Raw genomic sequence first — 19434 nt, forward strand, 5'->3', positions numbered from 1 at the left:
GTTCGGCAATCTTTCTGTTCCTTTTTTGTTTTGAGGAAAAAAGCCCAGTCAAGAAGGAGTGTCCCAGGAGACCAACCTGTTCACACCTCCTTCGCAATGAACACCACCACGGCCAATTACACGGGCCCCAAGCCTGATCAAGAGAAATTACAGAAAAGAAGTAATGGGCTCTAAAAATATCTATTGTCTTTAATCAAGGGAAAGAGACTAAGTGATGTGGCACGTGGAATGGGAAGGACAGAAAGTATCTGGGCTGTGGGTGTTGAAGTGCATTAGCAAGAACTTTGTTACGTGACAGTTCAATTCAGCCTGAAGTTCTGTTCAAGCTGCTGTGGAAATCCGCATCTCTTATGTTGCCTCTGAATTCTCTCTTAAAATGGAGCTTAAACTTCTCTTTGGTAATTTGTATTCACAGTGTGTGCATGTTGGATCGAAGCGGTACTTTCCTACCAAAGTTTTCCAGTGACTCAATCAGTTTCTAAAGAGTCTAATTGAAGAAATTATTCATGTCCTTTTTTTGCTGCAAAGAAAACCTGAATATAATGGAGGGGTTTCCTTCTCCCCAGGCTTTTAGCTTGGATAGAAACACTGGAGTGAGTGGGGCTTGATATGGCATTTCTCCAGCTCTAACAGGGAGAAACAGTTTGAGAAGCACGAACTGTCCCTTTCCATCTCGGTCGGGCATGGATTCAGAAGTCTACCTAAAACTCGTCCTTGTGTGTAGGTGCTGTGCTGGCCACAGACATATGGGACCTTCTGCTCCCATGTGGTCTCTTTTGGGTGGGGGGGCCTGTGTTATCAAAGCTGAAGAGCTCATCTGATCATCACTTGTGTTTTTTTCACCATTTTTGTCTGGCAAAATATATTTTGTATAATCAGCAATAATATTTCTAAGGCATGAGGCTGAAACACTCAAGCTCGACCTCACATAAGAATTTAATGCGATTTCTGAAGGGCTGTTCCTGTGCTGCCTCTGCCATTGCCTTTCTCCTGCTCTTCGCTCCCCGCTGCTGGAATTCATGGTGCTCCTTGCTGGTCCCACCGGCCTCCCATGGCTCCCTCCACGCCAGGGAGCTGCCGAAGCCACCAGGCAAGCTGCAGGCTCAGCGAAGCTGCTGGCCTGACTGCCCGGCTGGAGAACATTTTCTGTGGGTTCAGCTCCATAGCTGTGATTTAATGCTGCGCTAATATTAAACATCTAACATAGTCTAATGTTGTTCTAAACCAAGCAATAGCCGAGGAAGAGGTATGTGAAAAAAAGCTGATTTTTTTTTTTCATTTTCAAGCTGGAGGCAGGTTATAAAGTAAGGCTGAGAACAGTTCGTCTCCAGCAGTGACTTAGGAACCAGAGACAGACGTCTCCTTTTTACAACCTTTTGATAGACTATTTCATGAAACAGCTGGAGATCTGCAGGGATAGCGGCTACGCTCAACCTGCTTGCTGTTTTCCACACATTTATATTCCCTCTTTTTCTCCTCCATTACAGAAAGAAAGTTGCAAAGAAGGTCAATATAAGGACTGAGAAATCAGGATCAATCTGAGATGCTTTCCTGAAATCTAAGTTTGCTCCTACATTAGTCTGTGTACATGGAGCAGTGTTCAAATTCCAGGTTCCTGTTAAGCCTTTTAGAGGAAATGATGGGATTTCACCAGCTTTGGAGCTTGTGCACTCCCAAATTGCTAGAATTTGACAAATGACAGAGGTGGGACCTATTCCTGGATTTATAGATCTGGATTTGAGTCTACTTTTACATCAGCCACCAGCCAAAGTTCGTGCTGCACGGTGGTCTGGTTCAGGCCTGTCTGCGATCCAAGCATTAGGAGAGACCACACTCTTCTCTGGAAAGAAGACATCAATTAAAAGAGACTTCTTTGGTTTCTACCGGAGAAAGCCAAGATGTCAAGTAACCACAAACCGTCCAACTCACTGCGATTTAACTCCTTTGCTTAGAAAAACATTTTTGAACCATCTATACTCCTACAACAATGGACACTGGCCATGATTAATTTTTCATTTTAAACACAAGCTATTAATTATAGGACCATCCCAGGTCTCCTGGTCTATCACTTACTGTTCTCGTTAAAATGTGACATGTGTAGCAAGCCAACAGTTGTGGCACAGCCGGCCTGACGGACTCCTGAGGATCTTCTGGCCGTGCTCGGGTCCACTCCACTGCCTTGGACTGGTTGGTGCTCCAGCCCAAAGCTGCGCTGCAGAGCCCACCCGAGACGGGGACAGCAGATTGATCAAGGGTCCAATGACAAAACTGGCCCTACCTGACCTCCACCGTACCCAGAAAACAGACATAAACATCCTCCGGTTTTTATCCTAAACTAGTTAGATCAGGTGTTCATAACGACTCAACAACACTGTCAGTAATCTGCATCCTAATCAGGTTGAAACTTAATCAAAGTACTTGAGGGATGTGCACTGAAAGAAAACGGGTTTGGTCAAAATCAACCTCCCAGGCCAATGGTGACGCTAAAAATTAAAGCCACTGATTTCTAGAATCCTACTACACTGCTTGTCCACTAGGTATATGGGGGGAAAGGTAAGTATTCCTATACACCCACACAAACAATATATGCAGTCACCTCAATTATGAACCTATAAAATACTATATGAGGTATCTATTAAAACCACCACTCTCCTGACATTTTCCAGTATTCCTTTAGACATCTAACAGAGATGTTTTCATGTTGTTTTAGATTTGTTTTCACAGTGCTGAATAAAAATGAAATGCAATGCATTCTACACAGGGGCTGATTCCCCCATAGTTATATTAAATAATTCTGTGCCGACTGATTTGCTGAGTAAGCTGTTGTGACTTCTTCATGCATTGTGTTTCTCAGCTGCACAAAATGTTACCATGGCAAACTATAGATACCAAGTCTGCATAGGGAGGTCTGATAGAAAGAACTGAGTAACTTTTTTTGCTTCGTAACAGGTAGAAAGGTACTGAGACTATAGATGCTGTCATGTTGTGGTCTTTTAGCTCTTGGGTAAGTGGGATGTGAAGAAACAACTCGGTGTTATACAATACAAGTCAAGACAAAGCTGGCTTTTCAAAGATGATGTCAAAACCATAAATGAGGAAAAGGACCTTCTGATCTCCATTTGGCATGGATAAATATGCTCTCTGAATCGCCAGATAAGGTTGGTAAAAATTACTGAGTCAATCACTTTGTCCATAAAGGTCTCGGGATATTTGTACTCCGTAACACGGCACAAGCAGAGGTGGTGTAGGTACCTCAGCTGGTATCACGAGGTGAGCTCTGCGGGACTGGGACAGCCTCCTGAGAGGTGTAAGATCTTGTCTGTCTTAGAGACGGACACTGACCTGTTTTGTCACTGGGTTACAAGGCACACAGGGAAGGACAGATTCAGTGACAACGCAAACTCCTTCTGGTGCTTGCGTGTGGATCAGGTGCCCGGTTCATTTAGTGGCAACGCGGCTTAGAGATTGAATTGTGCTAAAAATGTAGACAGACGTAGGAGACACACCAGTGCAGTGTACTCATGTAATGATATAGATGCTAAAAAGCAGAAAGTGTCAGAAAGCCCAGAACCGTCCTTTTAGTCTCTTCAATGATCCCAAGGGAGTCACTGTGCCCCCTCCTTGCTTTATTTTTCTACCGAGTGGGAATTAATATGAAACATAGTGAATTAGTGTATGCTTAGTGCAGCAAGTTTGCAAGCAGTACACTATAACCTATTAGCAACTCCAGTTTTCTGTTCGTCTTCTTTATTGCCAGCGAGAGTTAATTAAAAGACAAATTCTACTTGGGTCCAACTGCTTGAATACACAGTTAGAACTGGGAGAAAGCTTCTGTTTAATTAGTTGGTCTAAAAACAACATGTAGCTTTTTGCATTCCCCTCCTCCCCCAAGTCCCGTACACCAAGAATGTATGCGATCCAAGTCAGCTTCGCAACTACAATAAGTGTTTAAACTATGTGAAACCCCAAAAAGTCAAGCCTTCGCCACTGGCTGTTGATAGATTAACACAGCTTGTGAGGAGAAAAGCGCCCTAGCAGATACAGCATCTTCTGCGGGAACATTTTCCACTGCTGATCCCCCCTCCTGCGTGCTCCTACTGCCAATGACACACAGTGTATCATCTTTCCAACCCATTTTACTTTGTTTTCCTCAAACGAAATGATCTAAGAGTGGCCAGGGTGTATTTTTGCAGCAGTCTGTGGAAAGGCTTATTGCTGCCATCTGTCTCTGCTCAACCTTTGCAGAGTTTAACCTGCACTCATGCTCTGTAGCATTATTGATGTCCTTCACTCTGTAGGAAAATACAAGGGGTTTTCACTCCGGGTATCCTAACTCTAAAAAAAGTCAGAGGAAAGTGGTTTAATTCTGGACACAATGAAGCAGGAATGTTTCAGGGACACAAACATTTTATGTTTCAGTCCCCTTTTAAGCTCTACTTTTTGAAGAATTCAGTTCATTTGATGCTTCTTTTTCAGACAGTTAAATACAATTTTAACAAAATATGCCTTTTCAAAAATGGTAAGTTTCATTTCAAAAACACCAAAATGAAAAATGTTTCACTGTTTCCAAGAGGAAACATTTCATTTAAAAAACTGTCAAAGGAAAATGTGTTTACATTTAAGAAAATATCTTCGATCAGCTTTTTCAGCGGTAAGGTATAATAATCTAGTTCAGCGCAAGTTACAGTCCCCCTAAAAGTCATCACATCCAGAAATAGGTGCTGACTGTCTCATACCTCAGTCACCATCTGCCTGAAGTTTTCCAGCTATCTTGTTTTACATCTTTCCCAACTTTAAACCAAAAGTAAGGGCAGACAGTATCACTGCACCCAGTGCTATTTCTTCTTTTTTTCTTTCCCCTTCTCTTCCTCAGAAGCCTTTGTAAGCACAGCACGTGTTTGCTCGGAGCAAGCATCTGCCATCACTTAGCGTGTCTCTTTGCCACCAGGGCTCAGACGTGCAAATCCAGCGTCTCACACCCCCAGTGGGTTGTAGTGTGAAGAAGGAAATTGGCTGGCCGCAGTCAGTGGAGGAGCGTTGTGGTAACAGTCGTGGAGGCACGAGCCTGTTGCTCTCGGACCTGGTTAGGACCACTCAGTGGTTGTCCAGCTTCAGTGGACGGTGCCAGCTCCATTCACCTCTTTGTAACTCCCTCTGCCCAGGGCAGAGGTGACGGGGCAGTTAAGTTTCCCTGCCTGTTCTTCCTTCAGCCCCTCTGCTAAAAGTGTACCGTCCTTGATAAAATGGTCTGTAATACAGACAGATGGCCATTAAGAATTAGCGTAAACTCAACAAAGTCTCAGAGACTGATTCGCAGCCTCAGGTGAAAACAACTGTTGGCCATAAGGATGCAGGATGGCATTCAAACCGCTGCCCCGACAGCACAGTCTTTGCGTAATGCCAGTCTTGTTTCCCACATCTGATAACTGTATGGCCACCAAATGCCTTCCTTCTTGATATAGCTAAAGGCACCTGCTGCTTCACTGTCACTGGAGGGGCAGGATAAGGATAAGTATCATGGCAAAATATACTCTGAGGACCAGCAACACTGCTTCTTTTCCTCTGAGGAACAATTTTTCAGATAAAAACCCCCCCAACTTATTTTCTTTTTCTTTTTTTCAACTGGCAAGTATCTCCAAATGCGGATGAAAGTTGCTCACTCTGGTAGCCAATGCCATCAGCGCCTTGCTATGGGGGGCTGCGTGGGCAGACACAGCATCACTTCGGTAAATTTCTCATTAAGAAACAGCTAGATCCACCAGGTCAGCTTGAAATGCAAATTATGTTTGGGTGATTCACAGACATTGGTGACAATTTTCTCCCAGCTCAAGCTAGGTCTTCCCACTTGCTCAACTGAGATGAGTTTACTGCAAAGACACTCAAAGTGAACTACCGTCACCTGAAAACTTCAGAGCAAAATAAAGGCTTTCCAGATACATGATGCATGAAAGGAAAAGAAAAGGGATTTTAGTGGGAGAAGTAGGACCTACTGGGAACTTTGACTTATACCTGATCCAACCATCGCTGCAGAGTCCACCACTGATCCACTTCTTTTCCTCAATCTGCCTGGTGTATGTAGATGCTAAGAACTCCAAGGCAAAGGGGTAGTTTAATAGCCCTAAGTGTGGTACCAGCACAGTGAGTTCTGGGCTTCGTTGGTCTAGCAATTATCCTGGAGTGACTGAGGAGTAAACGAGGAAAAGTGAGAGAAAAGAGATTGTGCATTTAAGAATGGTGAAGTACTGGAAAACACATGGGGAGTTGAGTTTTAGCTTTGTTAAAGTGATTAAAAAAATAGTTTTCAGACAGAAACACTAGAAAGGCAAGAGGTAGCAGAGAACTGTATGAAGGCCAGGAATGGCGAGTCTGTCATTCCATGCCCTTATCCTGCACAGCACCGCAGAAAAAAACATGTTCTCTGAGGTGTTTACCCACAAGAACTAAAATATTTTGTTTAACAAACTGATCAGATGCCGGACAAGCATAAAGGCACAGATGAGATTGGGAAATAAAAGAGCAAAATGAAAGGCTGCAAAGAAGAGACTATTTTTTTCCGCAACGCCTGATTGTGTCAACCCGGTCACAGCACATTCAGGCGCTTGATATTTACTTTGCTAGAGGTGGAAGAGCAGTATCATGCCCGTTTCTGTTTGAAGTTGCTAAGTTATGAAACCGCAAGTTCCCGAGCCGCCTCACAGATGAGTAAGCGAGTAGGCTTTGCTACCACCTCAAAAGAGTCATGCAATGGTCACGAGGAACAGCAGCTCCACCTTGGCCTTCCCAGAAAAGGTAAAGGAAAGAGAAGAGCTCAACTATACGTGGCAGAGATAGACAAGTCAGTGTAGTTACGCCTGAACAATGTTTTGTCTGTGGATAAGTTTGTGTAGAGAAATGCACATCGTGGGAGCACGGAGACATTAGAGATCCCTGAATGAAGACACCTGTAAACACAGAGTCCCAGAGCAGCCTTTTTGCAGTTCTTGGAGTTTTCCAACGCATAAATCTTGATTTAAAGTGAATTCTTTTTAATAATAACCCACAGGAAGAAAAAAGAGGAGGGCACATTGTATATTTTCAAACAACTAGAAATGTCAGGTAGACATTTTACTCTTTTCCTGGAGATTTCCAGAGGAACTCAAAAGTTCTTTTTCACCTGTGGACGTAGTTCTGCTAAGAGGGATCCAGGTGCTGTCTTCTTAAGAAACAACCTAAAGATAAAGCTCCATACATAGTCTTATACTCACAGATTAAATAATTTGCAACCCATTGCCTTTTTAGGTGACTATTATCACCAAAATTGATTTAAAACATTTTTCAAATTAAAATTTTATTAAGTGTCTTTGCATCTGACCAGAATATTCTCAGCAGAAAACTTGCTGTTCTGCTATCAGGAACAAGAGAAAACATTTGAACGGGTACCCTTGTTGCACAATTACACTATTCATAGATACGGTGCACACAGTCTTCTCTGGAGAGTTGTAGCAACGCTCTGGTAATAAATCCAGGATCGAGGAAAAACCCCGCTGAAACGTCTGATGGTTCTGAGAAGATCTGCATTACGTAAGTTGTTTTCTCCAGACCTTTTTCAGTCTCTCCGTACTTTTGAATGACTAAAGAGATTTAAGAAAGTTTCCTGATAATCTACTCAACAAGTTATCACCCTCCTTCAGTATGCTATTAGAAATGGATGGTTCACTTTTACAGTTCACTGGCATTTACTGCTCCCGCTGAGAGATTTCTGACAGTCTTGCAATAATATAAGACCCGTGTGGAAGTTCAGCTAATACAAGATCGAGAAATAGCAACTTTGGGCTGAGACAAGCTTAATAAAGTCACAGTTTTTCAGGTTTCAGAGCAATTGGACTTTGTATGACAAACTGCAGCTGAAGCCTTATCTAAAATTGTGAACGAGGCACCTTTTTGGCAAGCCCTGCCGTAAACACTCAAGTAATTCATTGATGCTATTCTTGTCTCTGGGTATGAGTCACCAGGCACGTTGGCCATACCTCTGTACAGGGACAAAGGCGAAGGAGACAGAACACTGAATAGGTGCGCGGTTAAATTTAGTAAAAGATTTTACTTCAGGCTGTTACTCAGAATGACGCCTTTACAGCAGCGCTGGGAGGTACATCCCGTCGTTCGTGGCACGCTTGAATACCTGCGGGTGCGAAACAAGCAACCACACCTGCCAGTGCTGCTTTGCCTGGGTGACTCTATATTCTTCTTTAACCAATTTAGGCGTGCAAGGAAGTGCCTCATCTGCACCCGCGCAGAACAAAGACATTGTGGACGCCGGCCTTTCAAGGTCTGTGGGAGATGTAGCATCCTAGATAATACACCGTCACATGAAACTTTGAATGATCTGGTTGGGGCTAGGTGTCGGGGGTCGGCAGCTTTTTGGTCTGTCTTCTTGAGCCTCCGAATCACGATTTTCAGACTACTGAGCTCTTCAGACTGAATAAGAATGCAAGGGTACTTTAACTCCCATCGTCACCTTTTAGAATAAAAAGGAAGACGAACGGTGTATGATTCCAACAGGTTTTATGAATTTAAGGTGTCTTTTAATATCTGCGTGAACCACGAAATAGTTTCCCGGGGAACTGTCACGTCTCCTTCTTCATGTTAAACAGTTGCTTCATTTTGCCTCACTAAGAGAAAAGGTATCGCTTTATTTCTTAAAAGAGCACAAGAGGGTTTCAGTACCCTCTTTAGGTTTATGCATCTCTGTGTGCAATGTTTATCGTTACTAAATATAGATATGAAAAGCACCAATCCATTTCACGGTATTTAAAACACAATGGCTCTCCAGCCTCTTCAGCTTTCCTCCTATTTCAAGTGGGAAAAAATACTCAGCCTGCAGTATGTGTGTTGCCTCAGAAAGATGTATGCGTCTACAGTAAAATCATAAATGCTTGGTTGCCTGAACCTTTATAAATATCGTCCTTTTGCCCACTGAAGTGATTGCTTCATTAGCCCAAGATATACAGCTGAAATAAACATGATATACAGTGTGAAGTTGTTCTGATTTTGGCTGGATTCTCAGTCTGTAAGGTCCCTTTTACTCTGGGGAACATAAGATATTCTTTTCTGTTTGCAGAGCTAGTGATTACTTACGCCACAGAGGACAGAAGACTTAGGTTGAACTTGATCTGAAAACATTGCTTAATCTTGGGGCACTATCTAGAATGGTCTCTGTTTCAGCCGAGGTTCAAGTTCACGTCCCTTTGATGCTGTAAATGGAGCATGTCGGACTGGCTGACGCAGTATGAAACATACTGCGTACTTTTAGAAGAACAAATTAACAAATTATCTGAGAGTTAGCATGCTCTGCTTTGAATGCTGAAAATTCAGAGGTAGTGACTTTAAAAGCTGATTTGTGTTTTCTTTCATGCCCTAGAGCTTCATTCACACGTGTTGTCCTTCTTGTTCCTTCTGCTGATCTAGAACATCTGGCTGTCTCGGCAGAGTTTATACACAAATGGACCACAAAGCTCAAGTGAGAAAGAGGATCCAAACCCTTATTCCAGTGTTGATCTCCATAGTAACAATTCCCATGGTAATTGAAGCGGGTATCATCCACTGGACAACCTGCTCTAGGTGACTCTGTTTGAGCAGGGGGTTTGGACAAGATGACCTCCAGAGGTCCCTCCCAACCTCAACCGTTCTGTGATTCTGTGAAGTCTGCCTCCCCCCGAGAATCAAAGCCTTGAGCTTGTCCTAGGATGATTAAAAGTGGCAGGATTGCTTTATCAGATATATTTATGTTCTCTTTCATTTAAAAATGATAAGGATATGGCTGAATTTTTAAATTGTATTTTAAAAACAGACGGAAAATCTGTAGTATCTCTGTGGTTCTTCACCCCCCTCAGTCATTCATTGAATCAGCTGAGCATATTTTTCCACTTTTTTCCAATTATGGTACATTTTTAAATTTCAATAGGAAAATGTTTTGAATATTTCAGGATCTGGCTTGTTCTTTTCTGCCTACAGTCTTATTTTTTAACCATATTTTTACATGGTATCCCTTCCCAGTAAAGGAAAAGGAATGTCAAACCTTTTTCCGTTCACTGCCAGTGTCAGTATAACTACGGCGTGATTACATCCCTAGCGCCAGTCAAGCAGATAAAAGACTTGTTCAGGGTGGGACTCTCTGTTCCAAGGCCGGTTGCTTTGATACCTGCTTTTCTGTTCCTGCAAAGCTTTCTGCCTTGTATCTTCAGATCTCTTTAGGCTCTGTTTCTTCTCATAGATCATTTTCAGCGTTGCACATATTGTCTTCATCCAGGAAATACAGCACTACACAAACTCATCAAACCTCTGAAATACTTTTTATATGCCCATTTACAGTGGGTAGTGCTTCTGCAGTGATTTTTTTTTCCACATCCAAAACATCGCAGCAACAGGCAAAAAATTGCATCAGATATCAAGGTGGTGTTGAATTTTCAGCAGCAGTAAGCTAATTGCTGTGTGATCTTTTCTCCATGCTTCTAATGCTAAAAAGCTAAAGGTTTCCCAGGTACTGCAAGAAAAGATTTGTCACCCTTTGGAGAATTTTCCCAGGTGCAGCTGGTTATACACGATGCTGTGGGAAGACTAAATCACAAATTTGCTGTACATTCTCTCTTAAACACAACGTGTAAAATTGTCTCTTAAAGGCAAGATGTATTCTGTGGAGGGCTGAAATACTAGAACCCTTGTTGAAGTTATCTGGGTCTCATGTTAATAAATTAATAAAGTGATTTCTGTCATGTATCTTCTAGTTATAGGTGGTTTACTTTTGTATAGCTTCAAAGTGATTTTTCTTTCAGGAAAGAAAATTCCTGTGGCTGAAAATAGTACCCCAGGCCGAGGCATATATGTTGGAAGGGTATAGACAATAGCCTAGGTGCATGGCAGAGTCATCAAAAATAAAATCCTGCCTTTCCTTTCCAAGACAAGCCGTGCAGCTGATTTGTGATGGGCTGCCTTTGGATTTCATTGCTGCACCATTAAAAAAAATGCTGACCCAGAAAAATCAATAATAACCAGACCAGAGGACTGAACACTGAATTGTGGGGTCCATTCCCACCCCTAGGTAGATTCCTTGGGTCATCCAGAGCAGTTCCTCTACGCCTTACTTCTCCTTCAAGGAGAAAGAGAACAACTCTCCGTCTGAGAAGGTTCAGAGAATAGCTACAGGAGGTCTTCAGATGTTTATAACAGGAGGGCTGTCTACTGATACCCACACCCCAAAAAAGTGTCCAGAGAACCCTAAAGAAGCAAGTTCAGCTGCAGCCCTCAGAAAGGCCATCTACAGAGAATCCCATTATGATTCAAAAGCCTGCTTAAATAACAAAGAAAGCTTCAGTCTTTGGTTCCTTCCTATTCTGGAGTAAAACACAGTGCTAGAAGAATAACATCTGTAGCCATAAGGATGTGTTGCTTTTTATGTGTCAATGTAGGGTTTTTTATGGAGATGATTGAGGAGACCAGAGGGAGCTCCTTAAATTACAATGAGCTATCCAGGTAATATCAATTTGGGGTCATTTTCTATTCTTTTCTGATCCTTAATGCCTAAGCTCTACTGCTGATCTTTGCAGCAGGCAGATGCCAATATAAACTTCTGTTCTCTTTTCCTTCTTTATTTACGCCTGACACACCAGAAAATGTAATCAACTCTGCAGATACACCACGACTAGTGCTGCCACAGGGCTGGGGCCTTGCCCTGGTAGGATTACACAGCTGCTTGGGTTGACTAGTCTGTCAGCCTGCTTGACAAATTAATTTTCTCTTAACTGGTTACAGGTGATTGCCTTTTAAAACCTTGGCTGCAGAAGTTTGCCCTTGTTAATATTACCAGGCGAGGAAGAGTAAGTGAGATAGTGAAGGAAGTGGGAAAGTTGGTGTTTTTAAAGTAGTTTGGCGGTGGCTATTTTTCTTTTGTTTTTCAGTTCACCATATTAAACTCTCATCAGAGATGGACCAAACAGGGGGAAAAAAGAAATCTCAGGCAAAAAACACCCAGTAAATCCTGCTTTGTCTAGCACAAATACGGAGAAACTGGCCTTCTGGCACCTCGGATGGCGGAAGGTTTACACTGGAGAAGAGGAGGGTTTGGCTCTTCATTCCTAGGGATTTGTGTGCATAAAACAATACAAGTGCATTTGTGTCGTTTCTTAGGCTGGAGCCTTAAATCGCAAAGATTTACACACTCCCAGTCTGACCTGGTACTAATCGTTTGATAGTACACAAGCTATGAGGACGTTTCTTCTGCCCCCCGGGTCAGGTCTCAGGGGGAGGCAGGGTCTGAGGTGACACTGCCTCAACGGGAGAGCTGACGTTTCCTCTGGCCTCTTGGGGCTGTACAGCGTTGGTATAGCCTCAGGTGGTGGCGAGTATCCGTGCACGGGCCCACTCAGCCTTCGTATCCCACCTTTGGCCGAAATTACAGCTTGTGGCGATGACATCTCACCTATTAAATGTGTCAGAAATGCGTGTGAAAATCTATGTTGAAGTTGCTTCAGGTCTGTGCCTTTTGACAGCAGGACTCAGACAGTAACAAACGCTTTTTGGGGGACAAGCTGTCAAAAGCTTATGTAGACTGAAAGGATTGCGCTGTGTACCTTCACACGGTTTTACTTGTGAGTAACGGTAACTAAAAAATAAAGTGAAGCCACCTACAATTAAAGCACCCCGTAAAGGAAAGAGCAGGGCGTCTCCATGTTGCGAATGGCGAATGGAAAATGAATACTTTGGATGTCAGGTAACCAGGGGTGAGAGCACGTTTCTCTATTGAACACACATGACGTTAAGTGGATGAGTACAAACACATTTTCCACATATATTTAATCATGCATTCACAGCCCTTTTTTTTTTATCTTTAATTGGGATATGGGCATAAGAGAATGAAGTGGCTTCACATCACCCTCCTGCGATGTTTTACTGCTGCACAGCAAGGTCTGTGCGCATTAGCCAGTTCTAGATATTAAAAATGCTTTTGTAACCTTTGCAGCTGGCACAGAGGTTGTCAGACTGAGATCTACAGCTGAGGTGAGTGAACAAAAAGCTTCTCTCAGTGGTGGTAAGCGGGCGAGAAGAAAACAGTGGTCTAGGGATTTGTCAGAAAGACCACAGAATATGGCAGGGCCATGATGTCAGTTGTGATAGTTTTTTTGTATTTAATTAGCCTTCTAACTGGACCTCCTAACACATTGTAGACTGTCTAAAGTCCGGCATGAAGAGATACATTCAATGTTGGAACAAACGAAGAGTTATGACTCCTGGGTGGTACTCTGCCTCTCGGACTGGTTTGAGTCCAGCCCTCGGATCTTCAGCTTCGCTCCGTTGCAGCAGAAGAGCTGAGTTATGTGGTGGGCATCATGCTCGTAGGCTGGGCGATACGACCCAAGAAGCAACAGACTGACAGTATGCCAAACTCCGGAGCTTTTCTTTGAATGCAGAAGTCAGCAGAAAGGGTCCTAGGTTGCAAGAAGAATCATAGAATAGTTTGGGTTGGAAGAGACCTTAAAGCTCATCTAGTTCCACCCCCCTGCCCTGGGCAGGGACACCTCCCACCAGACCAGGCTGCTCAAAGCCCCGTCCAGCCTGGCCTTGAACACCTCCAGGGAATCAATGTGATGGAAATAGCCCCCTGCAATATTATGAGCTCTGTTATATTCTGTCCGCGGGGTATAATTTTTGCCCGGTGCTTCAGTCGGGCACATGAGAATTTGACATACTTATGTGAACGCTTTTTAAAATTGGAGAAGGACATCGTGTTTTGGTTCTAACTTAGTGCTTGTGACTTGCAGTTTAAACATCATGATTGCAATATTATTGTGCAACGTAGGTGTAATAGCACATTACTTTACACAGGCGTTCTGATTTCTGTTTGAAGGAGCATTCAGGAATCCTGTATGTATTTAAAATGACAAGCGGTGACATTGTAAAGCTTTACAAAATCAGTTATTAGGGAAACGAGCGTTACTTTCACTTTGCAGAATGTACAATCTATGCCATCAATTACAGACTAGGTGTAGTAAATAATGACTAGCTAATGAAAAGTAAAACTGCAAATTAACTTTCTTTTTTTGCAGTGGGAGGAAGTGAGGCAAAGACCAGAGGCGTCTTCCTGACACCTCACGGGCTTTCCTGTGTTGCTTTTTGTTTCTGTTCTAAGAATTTTGCCAATTCAAAGAAGCTGTGCTGGCAACAGCCAGCTGGCACCCTAATTAAGGCTTCAGAATTATGTTCTAATTTTGTTCCAGTGTTGCAAGGGTGGAAATAATTTAGCTTCATGGACGAACTGCAGCACTGTTGCAAAGAGTCATAATCCTCAACTAGAAGGTAGGGAATCAGTCCTGTCACACCCTCCTACCTTCCCACTCTCCTCTTAAATTTTAGGACATTTGTTTTCCTCCGTCACTTCTTTGGAACAAACAGAAAAGAAAGGGACAGAAGAGGTTTCCCACTCTCCGCCTTCGTACTCATCTATTTCCCAGGGTGGGACCGGACAGATGCAGCTTCTGGCTCACAGCATCTCCATGGCCTGTCAGGATTGCATTTAGCTGCTGTTCGCAACTTCTGGGGCAGTGTGAGATACACAGACTTCATTTTTCGCCAGCTGCTGGGTATTTTTATAAATAGAACTGGACAGGAGAAACACACTCGCTTCTTTTCAAAGATCCTACCAGTTGACAGGACTCAGTTTTTATGGCGCAATTCGCAGTCCTGCTAAAAAAAAAAATCAACAGAAATCACAAAAATGTATTGGACCTCTAGAGATCATCTAGTGCAAGGGAGTTGGACTAGATGATCTCTAGAGGTCCCTTCCAACTCTGAAGATTCTGTGATTCTGTATTCTCCCATCACAAAGAAACCTAATTTCATTTCACAATAAATACACGGGCATCATGCAGCCAAAACCTGATGCACTTCCCCTCATACTTCCCCCAGGTCAAAAATTTGACTTAAAAACAAAAAGTATTTTTAAAAACTATATTTGAGGATGTGGTGCCTTCATAGATTATGTTTTCAAGTTTCTCTGCAATCACAAAAGTTCGGTAAATGATCTTTTGGGGAAGGGGACTGACTGCTTGTTTTTTAACGACTGTTGTGATCCTTGATCCCAAAGGTTCCCAAATCTCAGGCACCAGACAGAGAGACAACTAAATTCAATTCATTCTCCTCCTCTTGTTTGTAAGCTGACTTAAGGCAGAAGATTCTTTGGGTCAGACTTTGTTCTTAATTCTTGTGCACTAGAAGAATCTCACATGGCCACCACTGCACAGTTAATAATAAAAATGCAGACGAAGGCTGCTAATTCTCAGCCATTAGCCCCCAAGTGTGATACCTGATTCCCTTCCATGGAAAACCCCAATCAAAAAAATATCCACAGTACTTTATAGGTGGTTGGATCTGGAGTTACATTAGAAGAGCCAGGGATTATACTCTTTCTGCATAGAAACACAGACCTCAAAGTATTATTCCTTTGCTAATGTTGCTTAATGTCTCTAGGCCTGACTGTTATTTGTTATTCTGAACTCCCTTATATGAATCTAAATATATGCCAGTAATTAACTCTTCATTAACAGAATGGAGTTTGCAAAGTTTAGCATTAGATGGGAAGTGCCGTATGAATGGAAAATACACAGATGTATAAGCACATATGTATGAGCACAGGACCTCTATATAGGTAGACCTGGAGGTTATCTGACATATCTCTCTGCCGCATCCTGCTTTTTAAACTTTAACTCCTTTGTTAAGACCTATGATTGCTGATGTTACATAAACAAGGACGTGGATAATTTTTGTTCTTGAAAGAAATTAAAGGCTTAATGTTATGCTAAAAAAACCCAAAACCCACACCAAAAAAAACCCCCACCACTTTAAGATACCAGCAGTAGAAACCAACTGTAATAGAGGAATTTGTGACTTGGATGTTTGGTGCTAGTGAAAATTTTACTACCCACATAATCATTAATAAAACCACACACTTTTCTGCTTACATAAAGTGATGGATAAATAAAGACAGTGCGAGTGGAGGTGAGATAACTCATTGACAAAGAATCTTGAAACCCTGCGCTCTATTTGGAGGAAGAGTTATGTTGGCCAGGAAGGTCTCCAGCCGGGGCTTGTGGTCCTATTCTTCTGGGCTCTGTGAAGACTTGTAATGAGAAGAACCTTCCAAACCATTCTCAAAGTGCTTACCAAGACCACAAGTGGGAGGTGAAACAGATGGAGATTTACCATTTCTGTAGTAAGAAGGCAGGCACATCTAGGCAGTCCACCTTGCCATACACCGTCCCACAACACCATTTCACACTGAGGAGAGACCTTCTGCCAAGGTCCTCACCAAAACTTCTGTTGTACCTCTTTATATCTGTCAGTGTTTGTGTCCTGTTCCAGCTCCCAATTTAACGCCTTATCTTTTCACCTTCCTAAATATTTGCTAGTTCGGGTCTTTTCCTAAACAGACAGTCCAGTTGCATCCCACTAAAAGCACCTGGCACACTGGTGGATGGGTTGCTACATAGCACTTAGGGCTAACGCAGGCTCAGCATCCTCTGCTCCACGTGTTGCACCAGGGAAACACCTCCACTTACTGCTCTGAGACAGCTTGAAGGAAACGTAAAGGACAAATTGATTTAAGGAAAACAATCCCTTTGAATATAATGGCGCCTAAACCAGATAATTCCTTTTGTCTGTAAACTCTCTGATACCGTTTCTGCTACTCCAAGCTGAAATTGATTTTTTTTTTAATCACAGGTCAGTTGAAAAAAAGAAAGATGGGAAAACACAATAGAAGGTGCCAGCTCTATTTTTTTCCCCTTCTTCTCCTCACAAGCGAGTCCAGAGGTTCAGATAAGCCGGGGAAAAAAACAGGAAATCAATGATCTGTCACCAAGGGCTCCCAGCAGTTCCCTTTCTAGCCGTGTACCGCAGCAGCAGACAGCACCGGTCCCCATGGGCTCTGCGGAGACGTCGCCATCCCACAGCTCCCCACCGCCACTGGAAGATTTGCTGGGAGCACGGGCTTCGTGTCACACCAACTTTTGCCAATTTTAGATATTTCAACTTCCTCGCATCCCCTCCCGATATGTCACAGGAGGCCCATTAATTCTCTCAGCTATGTCTCACACACCACGATACCTTTGAATCATCTTTACCCTAAAGGAAAGGAAAAAAATAAATGCCTGGGTCATTGCAATTCCACGGCTGCCTAGAAAAAGCAGTGCCATTCCTGCAAGGCTCTTTGATTTGAATGGCCCGAGTAGAGTGCTGACCATTACTGGTTCTATTTCCTTGGACTCAAAAGGTAGGACAAGGTTTTATGCTGGTAATTTCCAGATATTTAGGAGGCTTTACCTCCCCGTGTCCTAGCTTTATCTACAGTTGCAGACAGCAGGATTGTGTTACACATGTCTCGGGAGAAGTTTTGAGAGCATTTCATTATTAAGAATTATAGCAATATTATCCAAAGAGTGTGTCTGGGAATAAAAACAGTTTCCAAGTAGCTCTGACCAGTGTTCAGAAGAAAACCATACCTGACTGGGCAATGAAAACAAGTTAACGTGACTGTGCTGCTTGTAAGAGAAACAAACCTGGATTTTGCCCTCTCGGTGATATGTTAACAGAGTGTCCTGCTTTGAGAATTAATTCTAGCAGGTGGCAAATGACCACAGTATTCCCCATGAAAACAAGTCTCTGAGAGTGCTCACATATGGCACATTCCAGCGGAGAGATAAAACTCAAGATTGCTTACTCCTTGAGTTAACCAATCCTACAATCTTTTCCCTAAAGCTGAGAAATAATGAGCCTAATTTCTTAACCAAACCCTATGAGTTTTAATTAGAAATATCAATATATTTTTTAAATTAGCCCAGTGAACAAGGATTAGATTTTCCTTGTGCAAAGCCATGGTTTGTCACTGCTAGGCACTCTGCAGTAACACTCCAGCCTGGTGTAGGTCACTTCAGGGTGACCTTTCAGCCCTGTACCAAGAGTTTCTATTCTATGGGAGGCTGCGGGAACTGTATGGCAGGTATTCCTCTGCTCACTCATCGACTGAATTGTTTCTGGCCTTTTATTGCCATTGAAGGGTAACGTAAAACTGAGCAGCTCTGACCGTTCGAAGGCAGAGCAGGTGAACCAGCCTGTGTGAAGCAGGACCAAAATGAGAGGAATACAGCAGGAATCTCTGTGCCGTTTCCGTGCATGACGTGCTGACTTGTGCACAAAGCATCTCGACTATAAATAAGAATCTGGCCCTTTGTTTATGAAGCTTGATGATTGGCATCTTAGATGAAAAGGACGAAATCATCAGATCATTAATGCCTTTCACTTTTTGTCAAACGATGGGTGAAAACTCCAAACAGAACTTGGGGCAAAGTTCATTAAGCTGGCAACAGTCCTGGGATCACAAGCCAGGAGCTTCCAGTGAATTCTGTTCATCTGGGTCATTACCCAAAATGGTCAGAGACAGAAAACAACAGTGGACACCATTGCCGGTTAAATCTCTCCGTTTTGAGTTCCTCCTGCATTAAAAAAAATAATATATATATATATATATGAAAAATATAAAAATACTAAGTCCATGTCCATGTTTAAAATCATAAGTCTGTGTTTCTCCTCTTCTTGAACAGAGAGCAGCTTGAACTCTGGATATACAAGTTAACTAATTTTCCCTCTTTCCAAGATTTTGTGCTCTTTATGCAGAGATGGAGGTTTCTGTTTCACAGTTTTCTGATATTCTTTATGACACCAATCCCAGAAGCCCAGAAGCACGTACAGAACACCCTTCAACAGCAAAGCTGTTGAAACCTTCATGCAAACTTCAACGCACTCCAGTTTTAGATTCTTGCAGCTGCTGCAAATCATGTAAGTTTTTTCCGTTCCCATCTTCAGCAGATATCTTCCTAGTACTTGCCTGTGGCAGCATGGTCTAAATCGTACGGGCCAAATTCCCTGCCACTGTGTATGGGTGCTGTTGTAGGCACCCCAGGGAGCCTCATTCTTTTGTACTGGCGAGTAACTGGCACCAGAAGCGTGCGTGTGCGTGTTGCAAAATGAAAACAGTACCAAAATTCAGGTCCTCGTGTTCTGTTCCCTGCAAACACCATGGTAACTCCCAGAGCTGCTGAAGTCCTGTGTCCCCGTAGTGCACCACATGATGCTATAAACAGCTACGGGGAGCTAACTCATAATAGATAAATAGCTAATAGCTATAAATAGCTTTAAGATTTGTCTGAAGGAGGAGACAGTTTTATGTCTTTTTAATATCTGTCAAGCCACATGCCTCTGCAAACAGCTGCTAAACATTTTTTTCCACTCAAATATCCAGTTTAATAAGCTTCTGTTAGCATTGTGGGGATATTTCTGTGACAAAAAGAATCGGGTTCTCTTAAACTAACAAATCTATGAAAATGGTTTTAAAAATCAGGTGAGTATGAACTT

At 42.7% G+C, this 19434-nt stretch overlaps 1 long non-coding RNA gene across 1 annotated transcript in view; it reads right to left on the reverse strand.

The window, feature by feature from the left end:
- Positions 1–12901: 12901 nt before the first annotated feature.
- Positions 12902–19434, reverse strand: part of LOC141744826 (uncharacterized) — a 32915-nt gene continuing 26382 nt past the window's right edge. Inside the window, exons 5-6 of the long non-coding RNA XR_012587595.1 lie at positions 14357–14712; positions 12902–13457 (exon numbers count right to left, since the gene is read on the reverse strand). This is a non-coding gene — a long non-coding RNA (uncharacterized LOC141744826). The remainder of the gene's footprint in view (positions 13458–14356; positions 14713–19434) is intronic.

This window comes from Larus michahellis, chromosome 6, assembly GCF_964199755.1.
Source record: "Larus michahellis chromosome 6, bLarMic1.1, whole genome shotgun sequence".
In the NCBI taxonomy this organism is placed as follows: domain Eukaryota; kingdom Metazoa; phylum Chordata; class Aves; order Charadriiformes; family Laridae; genus Larus; species Larus michahellis.